This window comes from Rhineura floridana, chromosome 1 (genome assembly GCF_030035675.1).
Source record: "Rhineura floridana isolate rRhiFlo1 chromosome 1, rRhiFlo1.hap2, whole genome shotgun sequence".
Classification (NCBI taxonomy): Eukaryota; Metazoa; Chordata; class Lepidosauria; order Squamata; family Rhineuridae; genus Rhineura; species Rhineura floridana.
In genome coordinates, this window is record NC_084480.1 from 257,534,940 (window position 1) to 257,555,359 (window position 20,420).

The 20,420-nt window shown below is 43.0% G+C and overlaps 1 protein-coding gene across 7 annotated transcripts in view; it reads right to left on the reverse strand.

Moving 5' to 3' along the window:
* The window catches only part of PCMTD1 (protein-L-isoaspartate (D-aspartate) O-methyltransferase domain containing 1), a 74,396-nt gene that overhangs the window by 41,838 nt on the left and 12,138 nt on the right, over positions 1-20,420 (reverse strand). The gene's annotated exons all lie outside the window — the stretch shown is intronic.

Sequence of the window (20,420 nt, forward strand, 5' to 3'; positions counted from 1 at the left end):
TATAATATGTGTACATCCACATGCTCCACCCAATAACCTGCCTGCAGCATTCTGCCCCAGCTGCTGCTTTCAGACCAGTCCAAAGCAAAGCCCCTCAGGGAGTGCATTACAGCAGTTCAATAGTGAGGTTACGAATGTCCGAATCACAGTGGCTAAGCTATCCCTGTCCAGGAAAGGGTATTGTCAGGATGCAGGATTGGGGCCCGGTTGTTTCAGAGGATGAGGAGGGGGAAGAGGTTATTTGGCCAGAACTGTGTGAAGAAGCACTTGAGGAAGGAGGGGGAATCCCAGAGATAAAACTGTCTAGCAGTAAAGACCTTGAAACTCTCACAGACACAGATTCTTCCCATGAGCTTCCCACGCCTCCGTCTCTTTCAAGACTAGAGCAGTTGGACAAGGAGGGAGGGCAAGGGGGAATTCAACTCCCTCCTGAGGCAGGAAAAAGCCAGCCTGACGGTTCAAGCATGGCCCCCCCGCTTTCCCCCATACCTGAGTCAGAATCCTCAGAAGGGGAGGGGGCAGTTCTTCCCCCTTCACCACGAACAAGGAGACAGCAAAAGAGGAGAAGGGGGAGAGAGAGGAGGGGTGTGGATGAGAGCACTTTGAGGCGGAGTGAGAGAATTCGCGCCAGAAAGCCCCCTTTTTAAGGGACAGGGGGAATAGGGAGTCCTTGTTCTGTCAACTCTCTTCTATGCCGCAGGATATGTGTGATAGTGTTGCTTCATGAGAAGGCGCAGTTTTTGTCTGGATATTACGTTAATAAAAACTGAATTGCTTTCACCAACTGGTCTGGTTCCTGAGTCTCATCCTGGACACGACAGGTATAGCTGGCAAACCAACCCAAGTCAATAATAGGCACTCCTTGCCACAGAAGTCACCTGAGCCTCCAGTGAGAGACGTGGATCTAGGAGCAGTTCCAAACTATGTACCTGGTCCTTCTGAGGGAGTGCAATCCCATCCAGAACTAGTGATCTCCCAGACCTGAGAACCACTCAACCACAGTCTCCATCATACCAGGATTCAGTCTGTTTGTTGACCCTCATCCAGCCCACCACTGCATCCAGGCACCAATTTAAGACAGTTGCATTCTCTCTTGATTTAGATGTAACAGAAATACAGCTAAATCTCTTAATGACCACTCCCAGTGGCCTCAGATATATGAAACAGGATTAGGAATAAAACAGTACCCTGTGGCAATCCACAGCGCAACTACTGCTATTCTCTGAACCTGGTCTCACAGGCAGGAGTGGAATCATGGCAATACAGTGCTACCAACTCCTAACCCACAGAGATAGGATACTGTGGTCAACTGTATTGAAAACAACTAAGAGATCAAGCAAGAACAAGATCACACTCACCCTCTCTCTCTCTTGAAGGTCAACCAACAGGATGACAAAGGCCGATATTGCCCCCAAATTGGTCCTTGTGTCCTCTAAGAATGTCTGCAGTTGGATTGCCACCATCTTTCTCACACAACTTACACCCAAAAAAGGGGTATTTGTGACCAGGCAGTAGTTGTCAAGTACCTCATGGTCTACGATGGGCTTCTTTAGGAGCAACTGCACTACCACCTCCTTCAAGGTGCCAGGCACCATTACCCTCACAGAAAGATGTGTTTGTACTCTAGCATGTGTCTAACCAACCTCACATTGAGTCTAATGACACTCACACTCTGGTCTTCATCCTACCTGTTTCAGAGACTAGAGCTCCCTAGAAAAACAGGGAGGGCTCCAGACTGTCAGAGAGGGCACTCAGAAGCAATCATGTCCACAGCCTGGCACATCTTGTCATTCCACAGCCAGACCAATGCCTCTACAGGATCACTAGCTTGATCTTCTAGAAAAACCCCCACAAGGATTCAAGAATTCCGTAAGTGTCTGGGGATGGAGCACCAGAAAATGGCTGGACCATGACAACAGGGTTAATTCAACCATCACCACAAATTTCCAAACCACCGCCCTCATGATGTGGAATTTTGAGGTTCACTGGACCAGGGGTCCTTGAGGAAATTAAAGACACAAGCTTGCAGCAAAAAGCAGGCCTTTATTGGATGACGAGCGTATGCATGGTCAGTCTCCCTCTGAGTGAGAGGAGAACTGTGTCCTGGCACTGCTTGCCTGGGTTTTTATACATTCCAGGACAAAGACTTTAGCATTAATGAATCAGGAGGTTACACATCAGCATTACACAGACATTACTCAAGCATTCCATAGACATTGCATAAACACTGCATAGGCATTGCATAGGAATTGCACTCTCTACATTATGTTCTAGTCAATTTGGCAATGTTCAGCACTTCACATACCAGCACATTTTCGCTATGAGATAAGCATTTCAGTTAATGCAATCCGTCTTGGAGACTACAGGGATGTTCAGTGTCTGTTCAGTGTTATCTTATCTTGTAGAGTTTAAGCTGCACTATACATACCAGCACAGTTAGGGAAGACAGCTCCAAAGAGAAAAGGGTTCTGGCTGGCTACTAAACTATTAAAATATTATAAACCTTTAAAGCTTTATAAAGGAATACATTTTGCTTATTGTTAGTATATAAAGAATTCCCCATCATTCACACCCTGGGGTAAAAACTAAATCAAGGGTATGTCCTGCCCTATATGTTGGGCTGATGACAACTTGGGACAGCTCCATGGTTGCAATGGAGGCCATGATAGCATAGCCTCAGCATGGATATTGAAGTCTTCCAAAACCAGCATCCTGGGGTTCTTTGACACCATACTCAAGACCACCTTGACCAGGTAAGCTGCTAGACAGAAAGGTGGGTAGTATACCAACAGCATTCCTCATCTGTCCCAACACAAGGTATAGGCCCTCAGAGCCCACCTGATGAGCATGAAAAAAAATTATGGACTTATGAAAAATGCTGCAAATACCCCTGAAATATACATGTGGTCACCAACAACAGTCACATAAAGCATTAATTATAAAGTTGTTATAAATTATTAATTAATAATAATTAAAATGATCAGCCTTCTAAAAGTCAAATTCATATATTTCCTGCAAACCATGCACACTAATTGGAGGCTGTAACATTAAGACATATCAGTTTGCCACCAAAGACACACTTTGTGCTACCCAGGCACATAATCTAAGCCCCCTGAACATGAAGCCTACATGTAGTTCAAAGTATTTACATTTGCTTACTGAAGCAATTGTGAAATACAAGATCTCTGTTTGATTCTTGCTATGGTAAGGTTATCAAGTAACAGCATCTACTAGGGCTAGTAGTTACTGGGCAGAAAAGAATCACAGTTTGAATAAATGGTCATGCTGTTTTATTTGGAGTCAAAGTAGTCTTAATTTGCACAATAATAAAATATATCACCTACTGTTTCTGATTTATGCTGCCATGTGTACCTCATCACAGTTTTGTGCAACTGGTTTTAACTATACCAATACCAGCACAAGTACAAGATGCTTGTACAAGGGAATTTCCTGATATTCCTCCTCCACTATGATCCCTTGTGCCACCCAGTAGATTCTCTTAAGACTGGATAACACCCCTCTCCAGTAAAAACCTGGGAAGGTAGAAGCACCTTTCGCAATCGCAGAATTTCAGTTATTTTGACTTCTTCAGTGCTGAGTATACTAGAGACCAACTATTTATAAAATGTTTACATAATACTGTAGCATACACTGCAGAATATGTCTGTCTACTTGCCCATCATTTGTGTATCAATTATAATGCTTTGCAAGCACATATTAAATTCAGAAATTCTAAGGATTACTGGCCTGAAGAGCACAATTTCATAACATAAAATACAATAATGATTTGTGGAGGCCTATTTAAAAAAGGTGTAGTTTTGTACAACTTAGGGAGCACTGAAATAAAAATGGACTGCCTTCAAGTCGATTCCCACTCATGGCGACCCTATGAATAGGGCTTTCATGGTAAGCAGTATTCAGAGGGGGTTTACCATTGCCTTCCTCTGAGGCTGAGAGGCAGTGACTGGCCCAAGGTCACCAGGTGAGCTTCATGGCTGTGTGGAGATTTGAACCCTGGTCTCTCAGGTTGTAGTCCAACATTCTAACCATACTTAGGCATTTGTTGCTGGTTCATGGCTTGTTTCACCTTAACCTTAGTTCAAACCTACAATCATATTAGAAAACAGTTTAACTTAAAAGAGAAGAACAGATTTTCATTTATAATCTTTTAAAAATACCATTAATAATGTGCTGTGTAGAATGGTAACAATACTAAAGTAAGCATCAACGGAAAGAAAACCTATCAACACAAATAGTTATAACCTGATACACAGTGTGCACAGCCAAATGAAAAACAATGGCAGAATCTGGAAACAATTATGATTTTATGCAAGCTAGAAATATATAGTTTAAATTAGGTTAAAAAGTTTGATTACATTAAGTTTCTAATTCTATTAAAGATGTGTCTATAATAGCCTCTCAAGTAGTAAAAACTGCAGGGCATTCTAAAGGAGGGATCCAATTCTTTAACTTGCCTTTTTTGTTCTCCTTTAATAATAGCTGTTGAATGCAGGGGGTGGTTGGGGGAAGTAGGCAGAGCTTGGAAAGGTTACTTTTTAAAACTGCAACTCCCATCAGCCCCAGCCAGCATGGCCACTGGATTGGGCTGATGGGAGTTGTAGTTCAAAAAAGTAACTTTTCCAAGCTCTGGAAGTAGGTTATGTAAAAGCTACTTTCTGCATGAACATAGACCACTTACATTATCCATATTTAGACCAAGGTTGCATTTTGTAAAAATGTATTCAGATATTAATATTTGAAAAACTACCTTGTTCACACTGCAATTTTAAAACTACAATGAGACTCTCAGAAGCATATATATGTACCTTGTAAACACAATTCCTTTTGTAAAAAAAGAAAATGTACTTCATATGGGATATTTATTTAACTATTGTTACCATTCTTTAGTAAAAACTGACAAATGCTGCTTGACAAATCTATTTTCCCTTTGGGGGCTAAAAGCAGCTGGCGGGGGGGGCGATTTCAGTGGGAAAGCTGCTTCAAAGGAACTGGTTATATTCTCTGCCTAGTCACAGCAATCTGCTACATTCCTGAAACAGAGATGGATACCAGTGTGGTGCAGTGGGCACAGTGGGACAGACCCAAATTCAACTCCACATGGCCATGAAGCTTCTCAGCAGAACCTACATTGCAGGATATTCCTCATATTGTGAGGATATGAGATGAGAAACATATGCTATACTGAAGACCTTTAAGTAAGTGAGGAGTAAATATTGTAACAAATAAAAATACATAAAACAGATGGGTGCTGCCAAAGCTTACAACAAGCTAGGGGAAGGCCTTTCAGGACTTCCACTTTTGGAGTCATCACTGTTGTTTTTTTAACAAGTTGTTACTCAGCATCCTTGCCCCAAATCCAGTGATATAGAAGGATTTGAAATGTTATGTTTATTGTTGTTATTATTTTTACATTTTAAATGATATTAAATGTTGTACGCTGTCATGGGAAAATATTGCACTTTAAATGGCAGCTAAATCAATCAAACAAACAAACATACACCAACATAGAACAAATCCACTTAATGATGTACTAAACTACGGGTTAGGAACTTTTTGGCCTAGTGAGCCAGATCTTTACCCCTGCCCACTCCTGCAGGCCAACTTTGACAGCTAGGCAAAAGCACCCACTTGTCAATCAGGATACTATATGACATCAGGTGGCTGGCAGGTCAGCTGGCCAGCCTGCTTTCTGCAGGGATCAGTTGTGTCATAGAGCTTGCACATTTGATCCTGTCACAACTCTACCTGCCCCACACCTGATTACATATATGATGTCAGACATGGACCAGGTGGGCATGGTTTGGGGAAAATAGCCTGATGGGCCAAATGGGGAGGTTCCCCACACCATTCCAGGATTAACGCATTTGCAGCACATACAAGTTTCCCCACTAACATTAAGAAACATATATGAACTTCTGGCTGATGGCAGAAGCTTTACTCGCCTGTAGCAAGCAAGTTCTCAGTCATATTCAACATAAGACTGCTGACTGCCTCAGACTGAAGGGAGGAAGTGAAATGATTACCATGAGGCTCATCATCATGCAAATAGACCTTAGATGAAGCTGGTACCCTCCCAACCCAACTTTTCAAACTAAAAGAATTAAATGTTCTCCTACTTGCAACTAATCAACATTTACTTGCACTAAGAATTCATCTTGCCTCTTTCTGGCTTATCACTTTGATATTTGAAGGGATTTAAATGTTATAAGTTGCCATGGAAAAATATTGCCATGCAATGAAAATATTTTACATTCCAGGTGTGAAAGTTTGAAGCCATGAGGAAAAAAAGGTTTTGGGATTTTGGAGGGGAAAAACAGAAATTTTGGGGAAATGAAAAAATATGCAAGCCTTAATTTTTTCACACCTTTTACAGATAGAAAGTCACTTTGTTACTTTAGGAACATAAAATGTATCATGTATAACTTGGTTTGCTATTAAATTATCATGCTTGGTATATTAAAAGTACAGTTTATTCACACAATAATTACAAATTTAATTTACTTTTAAAAATTGTTACAAATGGAGCTACAAGCTTTAAGGAACATAGCATCTCTCATTTTGCCAGTTTATGGGGAACAGGCAAAAACAATAAAGAACAGGAGAAACCATCAAGGTGTCAGTAAAAAAAATTCTAGAAATTATTATGTCTCCTCTCGTCCTTCACAGTGTCAGGCAGACGCAAAGCACATAAAAAGAGCTGAGGAAAAGGGGAGAAAACTAAGACTCACCTGGATTGAAACAAGTGTCTATATTCTTTCACATGTCATAAATCCCCCCTTTTTTTAGAAAAACAAAACGCTTTGAAAATGAAGAGGGAAATTTGGAAAGACATTTTCCTGAATTTTCCCAGTTTCTTCTGGGCCTTAACCTCTCTAGCTATGTAATGGGGAGTTGAAGTACTGAAAGACAAAGCATGTGCAGAATCAACAATGGATGACTCTTTTCCAAACTGACACTTAAATGTGAAAGTTCTTATATGTATACTATCATAAATTGGCCCACCTGCAGAACAGGTACCACAAGCAGCACAGTAAGATGTACAGGCCTGGCAGTGACATAAAGTCCAGGCCTGCATTGCTGTTTGCCTCTCCTGCACTATTTTGCTGCATGGCTCAGCTGGCTAGAAGCAAAACCACGGAACAATACATCCTACATTGTTATTATAGTGCACACTAGACTTCTTTCATACAGTAGCACGGTGACTAGTACTATGCATCAGATTCAAATCACCACTCAGTTATGAAAGCTCTCCGGCTACCATTAAAAGTGATGACTTTTAATCTTCCCGTTAATATGTCAATTTAGTTTTATACAATTCATCCCCTTTTATTGAATATTTTGTCTTGATGGTTATCCCAAAATGAATATTGATATTCTTAATACTAATTTTTTTCCTATCACGAAAGCAAAATCACTCTAAACTATACCTAATATCCTTTTAATCTCTGTTAACATTTGCTATTGTTATATCATAGAATTCCTGAATCTTTGAATGCATTCACTTATCTACCTGCGGATGTCCACAGACTTATATGTAGGTTACGCATTTTCTCTAATAGCCAGTTAAAGTTGTGTTTCAGAATATTTAAACTGAGAAACTACTACAAGATGACACTTAATATTTTAAGTGATTCTATGTCAAATAAAACACACACACACATACACCAGGCACCCCAAACATACACACAGACTCCGGAACACTCACAAATGCGCCCCCCAGGCACTCCCAAATGCCCCTAGGTACCCCACTACCCTCATGACCCCCCACAATTCCCCTCAGTGCCTCCAGGTTCTGGTGCATAGCAGCCACTATGGGCCCACTAATGCTCCTCACCTGTTCCTGCACTGCATTGCTGCCGTCGCCTAAGCAACCTTGCTACCTAGGGCGTTTACCTGCCTCTCACCCAGGCTGCTACTGCCCCAGCCACTAGTTCACCCTAACCCAGCTGTCCCACTTGCTCGGTCACCTGTACCCTGTCAGGCATCCTTGCTTCCCTCACACCGTTGCCTCGCTTACCACCCTGCTGCCAAGCCACCCCCCCCAAATAATGTAGAGGCTTACAAAAATATTGAATGGTTAGAAAAACACACCCAACCAGGATCTTGGATAAATGAAAAACGTCTATATTGCGTCATACTATCAAGTGCCACCCTGAGCTCCTGCTGGGAGGAAGAGCGGGATATAAATTAAATAATAAATAAATAAATGTTTTAAAAATAAAGTTGCTATGGTTCCCAGTGTCTCTAGAAACTGCATATAATTGTGGCTGCATCAGGCCTTGAGCCTATGCTGCAGCCTTCATTGCCAGAAATGGAGCTCTCCCATCAGTCCCACCTATCTCCAGTTATGCAAAGTGGGGGATGGTGTCACATCATCCTATGGGGTGAAAGTAGGGCAAGCTCGTAGCAGGACAGCACGGTTGTGTCACTCCTAGACATAGCTCTGCTTAATACATAAACGCTACATATTATTATATATCATTTTCAGTGTTCAAAAAGCTTTATATACTGTATATACTGTAACTGGAATTTGCTGTACCTGTAGGGCAGTGGTCATCAACCTTTTTTGGGGCTGGGGACACATTCAGATTTTTGAGAGTGTCATGGGCACCACTCACAAAATGGCTAATGCAAGGTGTGGTCTAACGCAAAATGGCTGCCACATCCAAATGAGCAGAAAAAGAGACTGTACCATGAAATGGTGTAAATATGGAAAAACTTTATTTTTGTTAATAAAAGCTTTCCTTTTCCTGTTGCTGTTGCAGGTGAGTTGTTGTAGGGGTTTTTCCCCTAACTATCATCTACAAACATTTCTGGACTCATTTATTATCACACATAAAAAGAAGCACTTAACGCTAGCTGGCTAATAAACATACAGTCAGGTGCTCACCAATTCATTGCAAGACCCCAATACCTGTATAAACTATGTAGGAATGATGTGCTAGTAATCCTCACCAAACAGAATTAGGATGCTGCTGAAATCAAACACCAGCTGATACAAAGCCCAAAAATCACTGCACTGGGAAAAAAGCATCCCATTTTTTTTATAGTTCAAAACCCACTTTTAGCAATTAATTTCATTTGACAATTAATGGCACATTAATTCCCGTTCCCTTTTTCTACCTCACACACACCCATGGATCTTACACAAGCTATTGACAAACAGAGCAGATCACCCCCCTATCCACAGCAAACAAGAAAATATTATCTACTGTGCTGCGCAACAGCAGGAGACAGGACACGCGAGGAGATGGGTGGGCAAGCAAGCACGTGTTAAGATACTCACTGCTCCTGTAGCCCCTCCCTCTGCTTGCTTCTGACTTGGAGCAAGAAATAAAAATGATCTGCATAAAACAAGCCTGAGAACTAGATGCAGATTGAATGGAAGAAATATGCAGTGGAAAGTAACAGAATTCCCAAATATTTACAGTAGGTTGAAATCCTAACCCCTCTTCCCAGGCAGTAAGCCCCACTGAATTCAATAGGACTTATTTTTGAGAAGACATTTTCAGGATTGCACTGTAAAATGCTTTGGCACAATTGGTGAGGAAGATTTATTTTATTTTATTTATTTATTTATTTATTTCATTTTTAAACCGCCCATAGCGAATAGCTCTCTGGGCGGTGAACAAAACAAGATTAAAATACAATATTACAATAAAATTACAATAAAATCAGCAACAAGTTAAACGAAAAACATTAAATGAAACACATTGAACATTAAAATGCCTGGGAGTATAGCCAGGTCTTAACCTGGCGCCTAAAAGAAAGTACCGAAGGTGCCAGGCGTATCTCCTCAGGTAGGCTGTTCCACAGTTCGGGGGTCACCACAGAAAAGGCCCTAGATCTAATAACAATCCTCCGGGCATCCTGATGAGTTGGTACCCGGAGGAGGGCCTTGGATACTGAACGAAGTGAACGGGTAGGTTCATAGCGGGAGAGGCGTTCCACAAGGTATTGTGGTCCCACACCGTGTAAGGCTTTATAGGTCAAAACCAGCACCTTGAATCTGGCTCGGAAACAAATAGGCAGCCAGTGCAGGCGGGCCAGGACAGGTGTTATATGCACAGACCAGCGGGTCCTCGTCAACAACCTGGCTGCCGCATTTTGCACTAGCTGAAGTTTCCGAACGGTCTTCAAGGGCAGCCCTACGTAGAGCGCATTACAGTAGTCCAGTCTAGAGGTTACCAGAGCGTGAACAACTGAGGCAAGATCGTCACTGTCCAGATAGGGGCGTAGTTGGGCTACTAAGCGAAGATGGTAAAACGCATTCCGTGCCACCGAGGCCACTTGAGCCTCAAGCAACAAGGAAGGGTCAAAAAGGACCCCCAAACTACGAACCTGTTCCTTCAAGGGGAGTGTAACCCCATCTAGAACAGGATGAACATCCACCATCTGGGCAGGTAAAGAGCTCACCAACAGTGTCTCAGACTTGTCTGGATTAAGTTTCAGTTTATTAGCTCTCATCCAGTCCATTATCGCGGTCAGGCAACGGTTCAGCACATCAACAGCCTCACCTGAAGAAGGTGAAAAGGAGAAGTAGAGTTGCGTGTCATCAGCGTACTGATGGCAACGCACTCCAAAACTCCTGATGACCGCACCCAGAGGCTGCATGTAGATGTTAAAGAGCATGGGGGACAAGACCGACCCCTGAGGGACTCCACAATGGAGAATCCAGGGTGTCAAGCAATGTTCCCCAAGCACTACCTTCTGGCGATGATCTGTTAAGTAGGAGCAGAGCCACTGCCAAGCAGTGCCCCCAACTCCCAACTCCGCGAGCCTCCCCAGAAGGATACCATGGTCGATGGTATCAAACGCCGCTGAGAGATCAAGGAGAATCAACAGAGTCACACTCCCCCTGTCCCTCTCCCGACACAGGTCATCATACAGGGCGACCAAGGCTGTTTCAGTGCCAAAACCGGGCCTAAAACCGGATTGAAACAGATCCAGATAATCGGTTTCATCCAAGAGCGCCTGGAGCTGGCCGGCGACCACCCGCTCCAGGACCTTGCCCAAAAAAGGGACATTCGCCACCGGTCTATAGTTGTTCAAAATATCTGGGTCCAAAGAAGGTTTCTTTAGAAGAGGTCTCACTACTGCCTCCTTGAGACTACCAGGGACTACTCCCTCTCTCAAGGAGGCATTTATCACCTCTTTGGCCCAGCCGGTGGTTACAGCCCTGCTGGCCTTCACCAGCCAAGATGGGCAAGGATCAAGGGCAGACGTGGTCGCCCGCACCATTCCAAGCACCTTGTCCACTTCCTCAAGCTGCACCAACTGAAACTCATCCAACAATGAAGGACAAGACCGCGCTCTGGACACTTCAATGGAGTCATCTGTCATAACATCAGAGTCTAAGTCCCGACGGATGCAAGCAATCTTGTCCTGGAAGTGCTCCGCAAATTCGTTGCAGCGGGCTTCCGATGTTTCCTTAGTATCAGGAGGGCCAGAATGTAAAAGGCCTCGTACCACCCTAAAAAGCTCCGCTGGGCGGCAAAGAGATGATCTAATGGTGGCAGCAAAATATGACTTTTTTGCCGCCCTAACCGCTTTTACATACAACTTAGTGGAAGCACTCACCAAAGAATGACTACATCCGTCAGGAGTTCGCCTCCACCTGCACTCTAGCCTCCTTCTCTCTTGCTTCATCACTCTCAGCTCCGGGGTATACCACGGTGCTGTTTGAGTTCTGCACCGAAGGGGGCGCGCGGGAGCGATCATGTCAATGGCCCGGGTCATCTCCGCATTCCACAGATCAACCATGGCCTCGATAGGAGCGCCAGTGCTATCAGCCGGAAAAACTCCCAGAGCGCTCTGGAAAGCAACAGGATCCATAAGCCTCCGGGAGCGGACCAACTTAATAGGTCCCCCACCTCTGCAGAGGGAAAGGGCTGCCGTGAGTCTAAAGCTCAGCAAGCGGTGATCTGTCCATGACAATGGAGTAGATGAAAAATACCCCACCCTCAGATCACCATCTCCATGAAGATGAAGGGTTTTTTTTTTTTTAAAACCTGACAGTAACACAGTTCTTCAAATACACAGCTAGATTACACCATCACAGCCTGCACACATAGTGGACATAGGTAGAACCTGTCCTCCTCCTTTCTTAATTTAAAATTTTAATTTTAAAGCAGCAGATTATGAGGTGTGGGGAGATGGAAAGCCACCCCATCATAAGAACACAAGAAAAGCCTGCTGGATCAAGCCAATGGCCATCAGTTCTTATAGCGGCCGACCAGGTGGCTATGGGAAGCTTGCAAACATATGGGGAGCCCTTGCCTCTTTCCCTCCCCCTCCCTTCTTCAAAAGGTCTTCTGGGTAACAACCTATGTCCACTGCTGACACCCTGTCACCTGTTTTCACCCTGAAACATCTTTGGGCGGGAAAGCAAGTGGCAGTTAGGCCTACCTCTGGCTCTAACCTAACAATGTCATCCACAGATTGTCCCGCCACAGAGTTTCCTCCAAAGAGGAGGGGAGAGGCTTAAATTAGAGCCAATCAAAGTAGAAGGGACTCCTGGTGGTGTTTTGTAGGAACTGCTCTGTACTGCAGAGCGATGTGAAACCAGCATCTTCAGTAAAATCCTATCTCCAACCAGTTCTCTCGTGAGTATTGAAGCACTCCTTCACAGGCACTGGAGTGGCAACCTCTGCATTGAGTTAACACTGAATGACATGCAATGTAATCATGCTGGGCACTGTGGATCAGATTCTAGCAGATGTAACTATGAATTTGTGAAGGAGCTTCATCTGACACTCAAGATACTCAGAAATATGCAGCCTTAGCTGTTGTGATACTATGATGCCTGTCATATGCTCCAGACAACCACCTGCAACCCCTGTTTTTGCAGGTACTCAAGATGTTGCTCTCTATTCTTGAGTCCAGGGACACTTTTGTTGACTCATGCACTATGTATTTTCTGCATAGTCCTAGTATTTGAAGTGGTCTACAGGAGCAAAGGCATCTGCATAATACAGAAAAAAGTGCCTTCCTGGGGTTAGGAAATACTGACTTGAGGGATTTTTTTGATTCCTCCACCCCAAAGCCTTTTCTGCACATTATCATGGAGAACATCAGACATTATTGCAAATTAGTAGGGGATCTGTGTGGACACTGATAAACAAAAAAGGTCTCTTATATGGCCCCTGTGTACCTCTACACATTTTTTTTTCCTTACAGGCAATAGCCTACTACTGTTCTTTTTTTGATCCACCAACAGAATCTTTGCTATAAAAATGGTTTATTGAGTTGACATTGTTTGTATTAAGAGTTTTGGAAGCCACTTCTTTGCTTTTTAAGTTGAAAGTTGGGACAGAAATTCTTAATAGTGAAATCCTATGTACATTTACTCAAAAGAAACTTGCACAGAATTCAATCAGACTTACTTCTAAGTATACTTGGGATAGATAACAGTCCAAATAAGCTTGGACAACTGACTTCTCAATACTGCCCCAAACTGATAACCAGCTTTAGAAATTTAGGACACATACCAACCTTGCATTATTTAGTTTGTTCATAGAATTTAGATGATTTTAATATGACGGTCAGAAATACCATGTGTTATTTTCAACTTATTCAAGAAGATTTTTGATAACATGCTGTAACAATACTGTAGATAATAGATTATAAACCACACAACAATATTGCTATGTGCAGAATTTACAGATGAGCTGCAGAGCTAGATTATCAAATACTGCCATCACCTAAAACGACACTATCAACTAAAAAGACAGCAGAATTAACTAAAAACCAAATGTTCCCAAAACTTTTAAGTATACATTCACAATACACACAAGGAATTAAAAAAAAACCTTTATAAGCATTTTATAAGCATATTTATAAGAATTTTTATATGCAACTAACATAGTTTCACGAGACTTTAGTCAATATGACTTTATAAAGCAACTATCAAACAATTTAAAATGCTCATATCGTCTGTTTTGTGTAGTTTTTTTCTACGAACTTCATTCTCAAAGGACAACTCCCTATAACTCTTACTTTCAGTAAAATACTACAGGTTTTTGGTGCAGGCTCATTTAGCAATGCTATCTTATGTAATACATTTGTTAATATTCTCATTTTGTTTAATAAGTTGTTAATCATAAGACTATTTCAAAACTTTCCATTGCGTAGGCCGAGGCCTTACAGACTTCTTCAAGAATGTGGAATTGTGCAATATGCAAGTGTTGTTGAATTGAATGGAAATAATGCCCATAGTGCTACATAACACAACACTTACATAGACAACTCCAAGAAAAGTCCAATACAGTCACATATGGCTTCAATAGAGAAAACATGGCAAAAAGGAAACTGATAGGAGAAGTCAAGAGGGTCAAATTTCTCCAGAATGTGTGGGAATTACTCAAACCACAATAATAGAATCTCAGTTAGAACATATACCAGAAATCAGGGGGGGAATTATAACCAAGCCCAAGAATTAATTAATTAACAAGCACAGTTAAGGAAGCAATTAGGGGCAAAAGGGATTTCTTCAGAAAACTGAAGTTTTGCCTACATGAGAACAAAAGAACAAATATAAACTTTGGCAAAAAAAGTGCAATCAGTAGTAAGGGACTCAAATAATTTGAAAAGCATATTGAAAAATATTAAGATCAGCAATAACAAATCTTTACAGTTAGGGTCGCCAGATCTCCAGTTTTTACCCAGAGACTCCAGTTTTTGGGGGTCTTCTCCCCGTCTCCGGGCGAGTCACCTTCATCTCCAGACTTACCTTTCATTTTTTAAAGAAACAAGTTTTTTGATGGTCTCGTTCAAAAGATATAAACCAAAATGGGACAGTGTAAAAGCCGGAACGGAACAGGCCGGAACGGGCCCTTTATAAAAGAAATTGACGCCAACAACATTGGGATGTGTTAGAGACACTTGAGAACAACATTCAGGAACAAAAACCATTCTGATAGGATTTTATTAACCCTTTAACAACCAAAATGCCCTCCAGAACAGAATGAAACAGCCCGGAACGGCAACTTCCCAGCAAGCCAGAGCTCCCAAATTCACCAGTCCCACATGACTACATGGGATGCATGCAATAAGACACAAAATTTCCACGAAAACCATGTTCCAATACCCATTCCGGGCTATAATACGCTTTTACGTAAAACAGCCCAGAACAGCGACTTCCCAGTGAGCCAGACCTCCCAAATTCACCAGTCCCACATGACTACATGGGATTCATGCAATAAGACACAAAACTTCCACGAAAACCACGTTCCGATACCCGTTCTGGGCTATAATATGCTTTTACGTAAAACAGCCCGGAATGGCGACTTCCCAGCGAGCCAGACCTCCCAAATCCACCAGTCCCACATGACTACATGGGAGTCATGCAATAAGACACAAAACATCCACATAAGCCACATTCCATGCAATAATACATCTTTCTGAACAGATCCCAGAACAACATCTGAACCAGCCAAGTCAATCAAATGCACCAGTCATGCATAACTGTATGAGTCAATGCTCTGGGCCACAAGCTTTTCTTTCACTTGCATACACACAAGCAAAGATTTGTGCTATGCACTCCAATTGTTTTCAATGGTATATAGCCAAATATAACTTCAGTTAATTTAACAACAGAGACAAATTTCATTTGATAAATTTAAATTGGTACTGCTGAAAGTTAAGGGCTCACTTCGGTATTTTTGTGAATACTTTGATTCTCTTATGTTACTGTAATATATATTAAATATGACCTTTCATTCCAACGACCGGTAGTGTTTATTTATAAATTATAAATCTACACAAAACATCCTGAATGAAATGTTGATAGTATGCAAATTTAACTGCAAAACAAATTGCTCCAAAAAATATTATTACTTAGTTGGCAGCTCTAGTAATGATTAATGAGGTATGTGTGTAAAAACAATATAGTACATTGTTGTTTTTCTTTCCTAGCAAGGTTTCTGTAGTAAGCTAAACTAGTATTGAATGCAACTACAGATAGCTTTTGGTGTTAGAGAATAGCTGCAGTTTACTCTTCTTCCCACTAGGAGCACTATAAGATCTGCTGGTCTCTGCAGAGACAGGATGATCCTTTCTTTTTTCAGACCAAAAAGGCAGCAGCCCAGGTATGCTATATTTATACTGTGGAGGTGGCTCAGTGGCAGCAAGTAGTGTCTTCTCTCATTACCTACAGCAGAAAAGCCATGAGTAAAAGCCAGCCAACTTGCCCCCCTAATCTCTCTTTCTCTCTCTCTCCCCAATTCACCAGCCATTCGTAACCTGGTAGCACCACCAATAGTGCTGCTTAGTGGACCTACAAACAGCAAGAAAGGGTATTGCTGATCACCCCAGAGGTTCCTGGGTCATCCTGTGTTATCTCCCATTTCCCAACAAAAGGAGGGGCAGCAATATGTGTGGTTGGTGAATTTGGTAGGTCTGGCTCACTGGAAAGTCACCGTTCCAGGCTGTTTTAGGTTAAAGCATATTATAGCCCAGATGGGCTATAGGGTTGGGGATGCTCTGACTTGCAAACTGGGTAGAGACACAGTTGGGTTTGTTAAGTGAGTGGAAGGTGTGCCAAAGGAAGAAAAAGAGATTATAGAGAAGTTGAATTAATTCTTTATCTGTCTTCACTGTGGAAGATATCTGACTGAACTGATCTTTTCAGGAAGGGAGACCTAAGAACTGAGATAAGCAGTGGTAAGATAAAATGGATGAGGATGCCGATTTTGTGTGCATTACCGATGACTGGGTGGGTGAGCTAGGAGGAGTTGATCTGACTTAGCTTTGCCCACCTGGATACTCAGTGCAACACCAGCACAGGCTGCATGGATGGGGGAGGAGGGGTTGCTGTAGTCCATAGAACTTCCATCACTGTCACCAGGAAACCACTTTGCCTTGGAGCTGGCTGTGAGGGCCTGCACCTGGGGTTGGGTCAAGCAGACAATAAATTAGGGTTGCTGCTGGTTTGCTATCCGCCCTGCTCTCCAGCAACTTTTCTGACCAAGCTGGCAGAGGCCATCTTGGCTGTGGTATTAGAGAAGCGAATGCGATAGTCCTGGTGATTTCAATGTCCATGCTGAGGCTGCCTTGAGTGTTCCGGCTTGGGACTTCATGGCCTCCATGAAAAGTGTGGGGCTGTCTAAAGTTATCACTAAGACACATAGGGTAGGGCACACTCCCATCTTGGTTTTTGCTCCAGATGGAGGAAAGGGTGGTCTGGAGATGGGAGGTAGGTGTCACCCCATTGTTGTGGTCATACCACTTCCTAGTGAAGTTTAGACTTATGGCTCCAATCCTCCCCTGCAGGGATGGTGGATAGATTAAGATGGTCTACTCCCGGAGACTCATGGAATCCATTGGATTCCTGAATGCCCTGGGGGAGTTCCCAGTAGATACAGCAGCTGACTGTTGAAGCCCTGGTTATGCTGTGGAACAATGAAATGCATTGGACTGCCCAAGTGCTCTCTCCAGCATTGTGGAACCTGGTTTGCACTTTGGTACACCAGTGAACTAAGGGCAATGAAACAGGCTGGATGATGGCTAGAGTACAAATGGTGAAAGACGTGCTGTGAGGCTGATTGGGCATGAGTGAAACATCATAACTGTGTGGTGGTGAGGGCAGCGAAGAACCACTTCTCTGCCTCCATTGCATCCTCAACTAGCTATCCAGTGGAGCTTTTTTGCTTGCCTCCATAGCAATCTTGATGCCTCATTCACATCTACTGTAGTCCCCAATGAGGTGTCCAGTGCAACATCTGCTACAACTTTTTGGGATCAGTTTCCGTTCATGCAGCCTGATGACATGGATAAGGTGTTTGCGATGATGCAACCAGCAACATGTCCTCTTGACCCTTGCCCTTCTTGGCTTATTATAGCTTGCCCAGAGGGTATGACCAAGTGGATCCAGGGTGTGGTCAACGCGTCTCTGTAGGAGGGAGTGGTCCCAGCCGCTCTGAAAGAGGCGTTGATCTGACGGTTGCTGAAAAGTCACACCCTGGGCTCATTGGTGTGTGACAACTACCACCTGGTTGCAAACACCTCCTTTTTAGGGAAGGTAATCGAGAGGGTTGTGGTGCAGCAATTACAAGTACTCTTAGATGAAACAGATTATCTTGACACATTCCAATCTGGGTTCAAGCCTGGTTATGGGACTGAATCGGCCTTAGTCACCCTAATGGATAACCTTTCTCAGGAGAAGGACAGGGGGAGTGCAACCCTGTTATTCTTACTTGATCTCTTGGTGGCTTTTGATACCATTGATATCCTTCTGGGCTGACTTGGTGAGATGGGTATCAGAGGCATTGTTTTAAACTAGTTTCAATCCTACCTCCAGGGTCATTTTCACATAATAGCATTGAGTGATTATTTATTATTATTTATTTATTTTATTTAATTTATATACCGCCCTAAGCCAAAAAGGCTCTCTGGGCGGTGTACATAAAAGATAAAACAAGCAAAATATATAAATACAGTAAATATAACAGAATCAAAAATCAAAACAAAAAACAACAAAAACCAAGCAACATCAAAATATAATAATAATAAGATACTGTTTAAAATACACGATAAAAACAATTATTAAAATTCATTTTAAAATGCCTGGGAGTATAAAAAGGTTTTCACCTGGCGCCGGAAAGATAACAGCGTCGGCGCCAGGCGTACCTCATCGGGGAGACTATTCCACAATTCGGGGGCCACCACCGAGAAGGCCCTAGTTCTGGTCACCACCCTCCGAGCTTCTCGATGGGATGGCACTCAGAGGAGGGCCTTAGATGTTGAGCGCAGTGTACAGGTAGGTTCGTATTGGGAGAGGCGTTCCACCAGGTATTGCGGTCCCATGCCGTGTAGGGTTTGTCTTTTGGCCCCCTGGAAGTTGTGCTGTGGAGTGCCGCAGGGTACCATCTTGTCCCCAATGCTGTTTAACATCTATACGAAGCCCTTGGGAGTGGTCATCAGGAGATTTGGGGAGAGGTGTCAGCAGTATGCTGATGACTCCCAGTTCTATTTCTCTATAACATCTGCATTGGGAGAGACTGTGCAAGCCCTGGACTGGTGCTTGGCCTTGCTGGTGGGCTGGACGAGGGCCATAAACGGAGTCTGAATCCGAGTAAGACAAAGGTGCTTTTGGTTGGTTCCCAAATTTGGATAATTAGTCAATTGCCTGCTTTGGATGGGGCCATGCTCCCTCTGAAAGAGCAGGTTCATAGTCTGGGGGTGCTGCTGGATCCATCCTTGTTGCTAGAGGCCCAGGTGACCTCAGTAGCTAAGAGTGCCTTTTACTAGCTTTGTCTGGTAAGACAGTTGCAGCCATTTCTGGACCAGGACAGCCCAACTACAGTTGTCCATGCACTGGTAACCTCCAGGGTGGATTATTGTAATGTGCTCTATGTGAGGTTGGCCTTGAGGTTCATCCAGAAGCTGCAGCTGGTGCAAAATGTGGCGGCGCAACTGCTCACTGGGACAGGTATCGCCAACATGTCACCCCACTGCTGAAAGAACTGTACTGGCTGCCCATTAGCTACCAGGCCAAGTTCAAGGTTCTGGTTTTGATGTACAAAGCCCTATATAGTTTGGGATCAGGATACCTGAAAGATCGCCTTACCCCTTATATCTGCAGTTGAGGGCATCCTGCAGATACCATCTTCTCAGGGAGGTTCATTCCAAACAACATAGGAAGTGGACCTTTAGTGTTGTGGCACCTACCTTTGGAATTGCCTCCCCTTAATTATCAGACTGGCTCCCATCTGTGTTATCTTTTCAGCACCTACTGAAAATCTTTTTCCAACAAGCCATTTAAGCAGAAACCTTATCCCAGTCTGCACCTGTGTTGGAATTGCTTTTTAAGATGTTTTTAAAGTTTTTTCTTAAAAATGATGTTTTTACAGATATTTTATTTTAAATTGTTTTAATGTTTTAGAGTGTTTTTAGTGTTTTGTTTGGTGCCCTGGGCTCCTTCTGGGAGTAAGGGCAGGATATACATTTAATGAATAAATAAATACAGTAGGGCCTCACTCATACGGCAGGTTACGTTCCGGACACCTGCTGAAAAGCGAAAACCACTGAAAACTCATTCAATAGAATGGCGCGCGACACCCGAAAACCGCTGTAAAAGCGGAACGAGCGCCGTATGAGTGGGGCTTTTGTTTAATTGCATCTAATTGGGACCGCCGCATTAGGGAAGCACTGTAAAGCGAAGCACTGTAAAGCGGGGCCCTACTGTAAATAAATAAACTTCTAAGCCCTATGGCCAAATTAAATATTAAATCACCAGATCTAGAGAGTGCCTACCCAAGACTTCTAAAAGAACTCAAATATGAAATTGCTAAACTTCTAATGTCAGGGGTCACCAGCATGGCAACCATGGGTGCTGCCTTGCTCACCAGTACCTCTTGTGGTTCCCACAAGATATCTCAGTAAATATTCCCAGAAACGGC